We start from the raw sequence: 9,451 nt of genomic DNA, 5'->3' as shown, positions 1-9,451 counted from the left end.
ACTGTGGACAGAGCCCCAGTAGTTTACCATATGTTGACATTCCCATATGATATGGAGAAACGTCCCCAATTGACCACATCCCCGCTTACACAGACCCTCCTCCGCTAGACCCATTCTAATCAAACCTGGACCCGTGACATAAACTCTGTGGAGTATCTTCAGCTGGACAAGTCTCAGTCTTCCTGGAATCGCAACCTCCTTCGGAGAGGAGATTGCGGCTTGCCAGTCTTCATCATCAATTTAGAGGCCATCTTGGGTACACTTATCCCTCAGATCTACTAGAAGATCCGCTCTGTGATTTATCAGTTTTTTATAAACAAGAGAAATGGTGCTATTGGGCAATGTCCATAAAGTATACGGTCCTCCAAGGGGGACGCCTCTGGTATCCCCTCCCCCTTGGGGAAGACCGATCTCAGTGCATGTCTAACCTGCACATAACGAAAATACTCCTTCCCACTCAGCTCGTATTCAGCTTGTAAATCAGCAAATGACTTAACCTTCCCCTTTGCCCAGATATCACCTACAGTAGTAATCCCAATCAGTTCCCATTTGGCAAAACCCTTTGTGTTCCATAGCTTGCCAAACCTATCAGATCCAAAGAGTGGGGTAGCCAAAGTCAAGCGGTCCTTCCATCCAAGCAAATTAGTAACATCATACCATATACGTACCGCCACCCTGGTCGGCGCCGTCAGGGTTTTCTCTACTGATCTAGTGTACAGCGCTCTGCTATAACTACCACCAGGAAGTAACCATCTATCCATGATATAGCCGGGATCTGCATCAGATCCGTAGGTACCATGATTTATAGCCCCTAATTGCGACGCCCAATAATATCTCTTGATATCGGGGAGGGCGATCCCTCCTTCATACCACCGCAGCGTTAGCTTGGCCAACGCTATACGCGGCCTGCCGTCCCAGAGTAGTTTACGCTGCAAACCCTCCACTTCACGAAAATAGCTAGCAGGTACTAGATCTAAAGTGTTTTGGAGGGCATATAGGAAACGCGGCAGGGACATCATTTTAAAAAGGGCCGCCCGTCCCAACATCGAAAGTGGAAGTCTCTGCCACCCAACTACATCACTTTTCAGGCGAGCCAGTAGAGGGAGAAGGTTTCGCTCATACCAGGCCGTGGGATCTAAGGAAATATAGACATCGAGATATTTGAACCCCTCCCTTGCGATTTGGATGGGACAGTTCCGAGGCAAAACGGCAGCGTCACCACATAATACATACAGATAAGATTTCGCCCAGTTAATAATCAATCCTGAATTTCTGCCATAAGAGGCCAACACATCACAGAGAACAATAAGGGACTTCCTTGGAGAGGAAAGATGAAGCAAGATGTCATCAGCGTATAAAGAGATCCGATCTTCAAACTGCGGAGACCAACAAATACCCTTGATCGAGGGCTCCCAGCAGAGCCAGGCCGCTAGAGGCTCGAGAGCCAGCGAAAACAGAAAGGGGGAAAGCGGGCAGCCCTGCCTAGTGCCCCGCCCAAGACAAAATGGTGCCGAGACACGACCGTTAACAACTACCTGCGCCAGTGGCTCAGTGTACAATAGGCGTACCCAGCTAATGAACTCCGGACCAAAACCAAATTTAGCCAGAACAGCCCATAAATATGGCCATCTCACCGTATCAAAAGCCATCGTCGCGTCAAGTGACGCTAAGATTGCAGGCTCTCGCAAGGTATGCGCCCTCGCAAGAACCCCATGTAACCGCCTCAGGTTCAAAGCCGTATTTCGATGAGGAATAAATCCCGATTGATCAGGATGTACAAGCTCACCAATGACTTTGATCAATCTATTGGACAGTATTTTGGTCAGTATCTTGGGTTCTGAGTTCAACAATGAGATCGGCCTGTACGAAGCGCAGCTAGCTCTGGGCTTCCCTTCCTTATGTATCACCACTATCGATGCCAGTCTCTGATCCCGGGGGAGCACACCACACTCTCTGGACTCCAGAAACATATCTCTCAAATAGGGGGCGATTCTATCGGGTCGAAGTTTACATAATTCGATAGGGAGACCATTGGGACCCATCGCTTTTCCGTAATTCAAGGAACGCACTGCCAAAGCTACCTCATCGGCGGTAAGCTTACCGTCCATGAGGCCACGATCCTCCATAGACAGACACGGACGCTTAATATCTCTCAATAATAGACACGAATCTTCCTCCGGTCTATCTGAAACGGAAGTGTAAATAGTATGGAAGTATTCAGCTAAACGGTCCACTATCCCCTGTGGGTCGGTCACACAAGTCCCGTCTGTAGTTTCAATCTCTGGGACGACCCAATCTGCTCTATCCCTCCTATCCAACGAGGCTATCAACTTACCGGCCTTGTCCCCCACATCATAAAGACGCCCCTGCTGCTCTCGACTTAGAGCTCTTGCACTGTCAGTGACCAATGTCCTATACTCAAGCTGCTTAAGCTGTAAAACATGCAGTCTGGCACGGGTCACCTCCTGCTCCAATTCCGTTTCTATGATAGCTATTTCCGACTCAATTCTCACTACGTCTTCCTCTTTCTGCTTTTTAACACCTGCGATCAGGGATAAAGCCTGACCCTGACTACAGTCTTAAAAGCCTCCCACAACGAATTCGATGAGGAAACCGATCCCTCATTATCTTGAAAATAGTGCTCCAACGCTTGTAACAGATCCTTTCGAATTTTAGGTTTACGCAGATACCAGGGATTAATGGGGGCTACTCTACCACTGGAGCCAGAAGCAAAATCAAGTCTAAGCCAGAGAGGAGAGTGATCTGAGATGCCTCTGGCCAGATGCCGTACTTCAACAATATACGAGGCCTGGGCCGCAGGCACCAGACCATAGTCAATCCGAGAGAGACTACCATGAGCGCCAGAGTGGAAGGTGTATTGCCGCTGACTAGGATGAAATAATCTCCAGCTATCAACCAAGCCCAGTGCCTCCACAAAGTCCGGCAGCCATCTTTGAGCTCGCCTCACATCCCGCGACAGAGATCTGTCTAAGGTGCCAGAGACTACAGCGTTGAAATCTCCACCCAAAATCAACAATCCACTAGGAAGATGCAAAACAATCTTCCCCAACTCACGAAAGGTTGTGTTCTGCAGACCCGGAGGGACATAAACCGAAACCAGAGAGAGAGTACGCCCCTCCCAACGTCCCGAAACCACAGAGTATCGTCCCCTCTCATCCGCAACAACCAAATCAAAAACAAATGGGAGAGAACTCCTAAGGAGGATCCCGACACCCCGGGACCCAGAAGTAAAACCTGCATGCGCTACCAGCTGATAGCCCTTCCTATTCATCGCCTTACATACATTTCCAACTAAGTGAGTTTTCTGAAGGAGGACCACATCCGGGGAATGTCTTTTAAGGAATTGTATAACCACACTACGCTTGATTTTATCCCCCAATCCATTGACGTTCCAACTCAATACCCTCAGCCCTCAACCACCCATCATGAAACAGAAAGAAGATCCAACCCTCCTCCGAGCCCAGCACCATAAAGGAGCAATCTTGAAATACAATGCCTTGTAAAAACACGAACAAAACACAACAAAACAACATTTCCCCCCACCTCCCCCCAAACATCCCGTTACGCTACCCCCCTCCCTGCACCCCTGCTTACGACTCTCAAGCCTCCCCAACTTGCAGTGTGCCTGTCGCCCTCACATCTAGACTAAACTACACAAAGTAAGTCCGAGGAGGAAAGAGACCTACCGATAGCCCGTTAACCCCCACTTATGCATTGTGCTTACTTTGTGAATCAAGACATTACAACAAGGGACCTTTCCCCAGCTCTCCCCGGGTCCCAGAACGACAGGTCTCATTCTTGTTCTTGGCACCCCCTTCTTCTTCTCCACTCTGTCTCTGGGGGTTCTTGCCGGGCAGTCAAAGTGTCCAACCAATCTGCAGCAATCTCCGGCTTGTCAAAGAAATAAGTTCTCTCTTCATTTTCGATTCTCAGCTTAGACGGGTAAAGCATGGCGTATTTGAGTACCATATCACGAAGCCTTCTCTTCACCCCCATAAAACTCAATCTCTGCTTCTGGACTGTTTGCGTAAAGTCTGGAAAGAAACTGATGGATGAGTTTTCATACTTCAAGGAGCTTCCCGATCTGGAAGCCTGGAGGATTGTGTCTCTGTCCCTAAAATGGAATATTCTGGCTATCAAGGGCCGAGGCGGACCACCAACACGCGGTCTACCTCCAGGAATTCTGTGTGCCCGCTCGACGGTGAAGTACTTGCTCAGGCCTTTGGGTCCAAGGTGATTGATTATGAGACCCTCCACAAAGAGATCGGCTGCCTGCCCTTCCGCTTTTTCCGGCACCCCAATGATACGAATGTTATTCCTCCGGGCCCTCCCTTCGAAATCCTCCAGTCGAAGGACAACAAGATCATTGGAGGCTCTCATCTCAGAGTCCGTACTTCAGATTGTAGCTCAGTGACATCATCTGTGAGACTAGTCGTTTTATTGTCCGAAGACTTCACTTTCTCACTCGTCTTCATGAGGTCCGCTCGAATCAAGTTAACCTCAATGGAAACCGCATCAAGTTTATGATCCAGGGTCTCCATCTTCTGTCCAAGCGAGGACTTGATCCCGTCAATGGCGGCCATTACGTCTTGCAATGTCGACTCCACTTCCAGGGCAGAGGCGTCCTTTACTCCTTCCTGTGACTTTCCCAGTCCACTAGGTGACCCCTTAGTGTGTGCATATCAGTCCATGTTGTTCGACTGCGTATACTGCCCCCCTCTGGTGGCCTTCTGCTGCCTTTTGTCCCCCTCCGGCTTGGTCGCCATTTTGGTACAATCTTATATTCGTCGTTCGATCTGGGGAGGTGGCACTCAGCAATCGTTGTTGGTGGACCACATCAAGTCCCTTGCTTCTGACCCTTCAGGATAATCTGTCAGCCATCCGTGGCTCCACATCGCTCTCCAGTTAACGGAGAGATCAGGTTGCGATAGCCACACGACACTGCACGGGGTCAAAAGCAACGTCTGTTGGGTCCGTCAGCCTCCACACTTATAAAATGTCCAAACAGCAGGGCCCACTGATGTCAACTGGGGTGCCCAACAGTCAGACGCACACTTCGGCCAGATCGCCAAGCGTACCCGTCAAAATCGAAAGTGAAACCAAGTGAGGCTGTGGGGCCAGATCGGCTACTTCCGGTATACAGCGCCGTTGTTGTCGAACTACACCACGGGCACTATGCCAACCCAAGCTCCGGGCATCCGAGAGAAACAGGCCGCAAACCTTTCGACCCCATAACTCCGGTTTCCAGGGCGCCTTCGGGATGTGGTTTGCAGCATTTAGTTCTTCTTCGGTTCCACTGCAAGAAGCACTCCACAGCAGACAGGATTAACGACAGGATATAGTTGGGGGGCTACGGAGGTCTCGGGAGCCCCAAGCTCACGCGGCCATCTTGGATGCGCGCGAAGCTCCTCCTTGAGAGATTTCTTTAAGTATATGTTCCAGAATTTAATCAGATGGTGATGAGGCAGTAGAGTGACCACTTGTTGTCAAGGAAGTAGAACCTCTTGCATCTGAAGTAGAGCAACCTTGGTTTAAGGCCTCTGAGAAGAGGAGTTGTTTTGCAAGTTTTCCATTTGTTTTAACAGCAGGCATCTTCAATTTATTCTGTATGTGGCTACTGTGCATCAATTAGCAGGTATAAATGCGTATAGAGTGAGTCAGATGAATTGCTCAAAAGCAGCAAATGGAAATTTTATTTTCTAGTTATGAGTAAGAGCTTAAGGCTGTATTTTGTGTCGGTTTTGTGTTTTTTTTTATAGAATATCTTAAAGTCACTCTGTGTGTCTTCGAGCATAATTGGCATAAAATAACTTGGTGCAATACAAGGAGAAATATCCACCTCAAATTGTGCAGTTTTTCCGAAGTAAGCAAACCAAATACGTTAACATAAAGTCAGTAATCACAATTTCAGTAAGTCTTGTCAAGATGAGGTTCAAACTTCAGACTCTATACTGCTGACAGAATAGCAAAAGGATTTGAAAAGGTTTCACACTGGAATAGTTTCAAATGTTATTAACACTGTTGCAGACGATTTGTAAATACCACAGATATTCCTCAAAGCTGGTGGAAGTGCAATGAAAACTGCTTGAAGTAAAATGAAGCATACTTCCTTTCTTTATATAATTACTGTTGTAAATGACTGGAGTTTGTGTAAGGATCAATGCTATAGAACAGGAAGACAAATGTTATAAATAACTCACACAAATTACCTCATTAGCATAGTTCCCGCGTTTTATGAGTCACTATTCATTCCATGTGTGAGCCTATTTATTCCTCAACTGCAAACTTCAACCGTTATTTGGAATAAAAGAGGCTACTATTTTACTCTTAAAGTCTCTACTGTTAATAGATTATAGTAGGAGCTGCCAAATAACGTGTGTCATCATATTAAGCTCCTCACTTCACAGAGGTTCAAGTAGAAGCCTTTGTATACGATTTTTCGTTTTTTTTTCACAGACTCCAGATTCTCCTCAGAACTGACAAAAATACTTAAGCTGTGCAAATAATTTTTTTTAAAGATGAAGGCAAATATTTACTTAAGCGCGCTGCAGGGGCTGTCATTTAAGACAGAAATAGCGCTGTCTCTTCCTCGATCTTTCTGCTGTCAGGGGAGCAGTTTAGAAGCCGCTTCTTATCGTCGAAGAATCGCTACAGCCGTCCGGGGCTCCCCACAGCATGGAGCTCTGGATCAAAGCGGCCATCTTCTTGCAAGGCCAGACCACGCCCCCCCCATCATTTGTTTGTACACTTTAGTGCTAATTAATATAGTTCACTGTTAGAGACAGTGAGTCTTCCTTAAGCCGCATGGAGGTAGAGTGTTGCTAATACCACCCTGTGTCTGCCCGACCCCCTTATCAAGTCGGGTAGTAGGGTGTCTAATTCATGAAACACATCAGTAGGTATGCAGACTAGGAATGCAGTGAAATAGTACAACAACCATGTCAAAGCCACCAGTTTTAATAGAGGTATTCTCCTTTCTAACAAAGGCAGGGTTTTCCAAAAGGCCATTCCCTTCCTAAAGGAGGCCATTGCTGGTCTCTGAGTGGTAAAGCTGGACCCCGGGGGCATAACACAGGCCCGCAGGCCTGGGGGGTGGACCTGAGCTGCTGGGTACCCCCTCAGCACAGTACTCCCGCCTGATAGCTCTGGATTAATTCCAGAAGGGAGGCCCTCTGTGTACCTTGAAGGGTGGCCCCTTCAACTTCCGTTATGCCACTGCTGGACCCCAAGATATTGTAGTTCATTTGCCTTTCAGCTTGCGTGCTAGCTTGAGCCTCTTCTCCCTAGCCACTGTTGGATCAAGGGGAAAGACTCCTTACTCACTACAGATCTTGCGGATTAATTACAGTACGCCCATGACTAGGGTGGTTTCCATGTACACATCATAATATATGAATATTGCAATATGTGGTGGATATCTCCATCAGTTACTATACCATTGTAGTTCATTCCCCATCTTAATTTGCAAGTGGTCGGTCGCTATGGTGGAGAGCAGTGAGGTCAGGGGGCATCTTCCCTTCTGAGATTATTGCCCAATGCAAACTCTCACGGGGGGAGGGTATATACCAGTGCAGTCCAGAATAGGAACCCGCCTCCCAGTCTCATCTGTTCCATTGCGGCATAGACATATCCCTAATAGAGGGAGTCAACTGTTTTTTCTACATCAATGCATAATATTCATGCCTGTGTAGAGCAATCTGCCATTCCATCTATTATCTGGAGTAGATGCTGTATGTTAATTGCCTGCTGCGAGCTCGGATGAACCCACCTTGATCCACGTGTATTAGTTGTTGTATTGATGGGTGGAGTCTGTTTGGCTTATACTTAGCTCAATACCGTGTGGTTGGTGTTGGGCATCAAAAGGGGCCTCTCCAAGGCCAGGTTTGCAACATCCCTGCTGAACTGGGCAGTGACACTAATACAGCATCCCTTTCATCATTGAGGGGTGGCTTAGTTCACTTGTCATTGTGTTAGGCCTAGATATGAAACATAACATTCAAAAGGAAGGCCATCTGAACCGGTTGTATTTCCACAGCCAGCCCCTTCTTTCCCCCCTGTGTAATGCATTATCTACATATGACCACAAGGCCCAGGCCAAATTTAAATTACACCAGGATAATGTACATAATTTAGGCATTTCACACTATCCTTGCGACAAATTCTGATGCTATTATGTCGCTTTGTGTATTTTTGCACCATTTGTGGTGAAAACTTTCAACAAACCCACGTGTACAACACCAGGCATATGGCTGATATTCGTGGTGGTTTTGTATTTTTGAAGTGTGCTTAGTGCGAAATGTGTTCTAGCATTAAAAATTGACAAGGATTAATTTTGCAATAAAATATAGCGCACAATTATGGATTTGTATTTCATGTAATCCCCCTAATTTTGCCAACATTTGCATACTAGCTTAAAAGCAACTTTTTCGATTTTCACCCTTCTCTGAGTGGCCCACCTTGTTGGCTTCCCGTTCAGCTAGTATTAAGTAGTAGGGGCTCCTCTTTGTCTTAAATCATTTATTGTATTGATTCTCTCTCATCTACACTTCCCTCAATATGACATATCTACTTTACTTTGACCGTGGAAGCGTACAGTGGTACCCCAGTAAGATCGATGATCAAGATCAACCTTGATTTAGGCCTAGAAGTGTGTGTTTTACAGCTGGCCATTCCAGCATTTTTTGTAGAGCTCGTCCCCCTGCCAGTGAGAGGTGCTTTTGCTGAAGGAATGCCCCCTTACTCCTCTCGTCTTCACGTATGAGATGACCTTGTACCTCTTCTGATCTCTAACATTTCTGGAAAGGTACTTCAAGTCACTCACATCAACAGCAAAGTGAACTCAGGCCACAAATAGTCTCTTGTGTGATTTCTGGTGAATTAATGACAGCCGAGAGCTCTGTCTGTAAATACATGCATACTTGTTTTTCTTTACTCCGTTACATTTAAGTGATTTCATGCGGTTTGAGAGAGCTGTGCTGGGCAAGGGGTCAAGAACGACAGCATCCTACCACAAAAAAGTTTTCACATTCTGAAGGCGTCCTGGTTACCTATTAAGCCAGAATGCAGTACAATAGATTTTCTCAAGAATGCTTATACCTATATGGCAACCTCTGTTCATCCTATTCAGAGCATATCATGGTTGTTCAGACAGTGACGTGTATATTGGCTGAGAGGTGTGTTGATTTTAAGTCTCATTATATGACATAATTTTGGTAAAAATATCACGTGTTGGTTTACCACATATTGAAGAAACCTACCTCCGTGGAGAAGAAATGGGTGCGCTGTGCCCAATGTGACCACAACTTTGAGACACATATACAGATTTAAAACTCCACTGCAAGGATGTATCTAGCCATACTGCCAGCTGAAATATGTCTCATTATCGCTTGTCTGGCCAATCATCCTTATCACAAACAGTGAGGACATCAAC

This window comes from Lissotriton helveticus, chromosome 2_1, assembly GCF_964261635.1.
Source record: "Lissotriton helveticus chromosome 2_1, aLisHel1.1, whole genome shotgun sequence".
In the NCBI taxonomy this organism is placed as follows: Eukaryota; Metazoa; Chordata; class Amphibia; order Caudata; family Salamandridae; genus Lissotriton; species Lissotriton helveticus.
The sequence above is the reverse complement of the archived record's forward strand: the minus strand, read 5'-3'. Positions refer to the sequence as shown.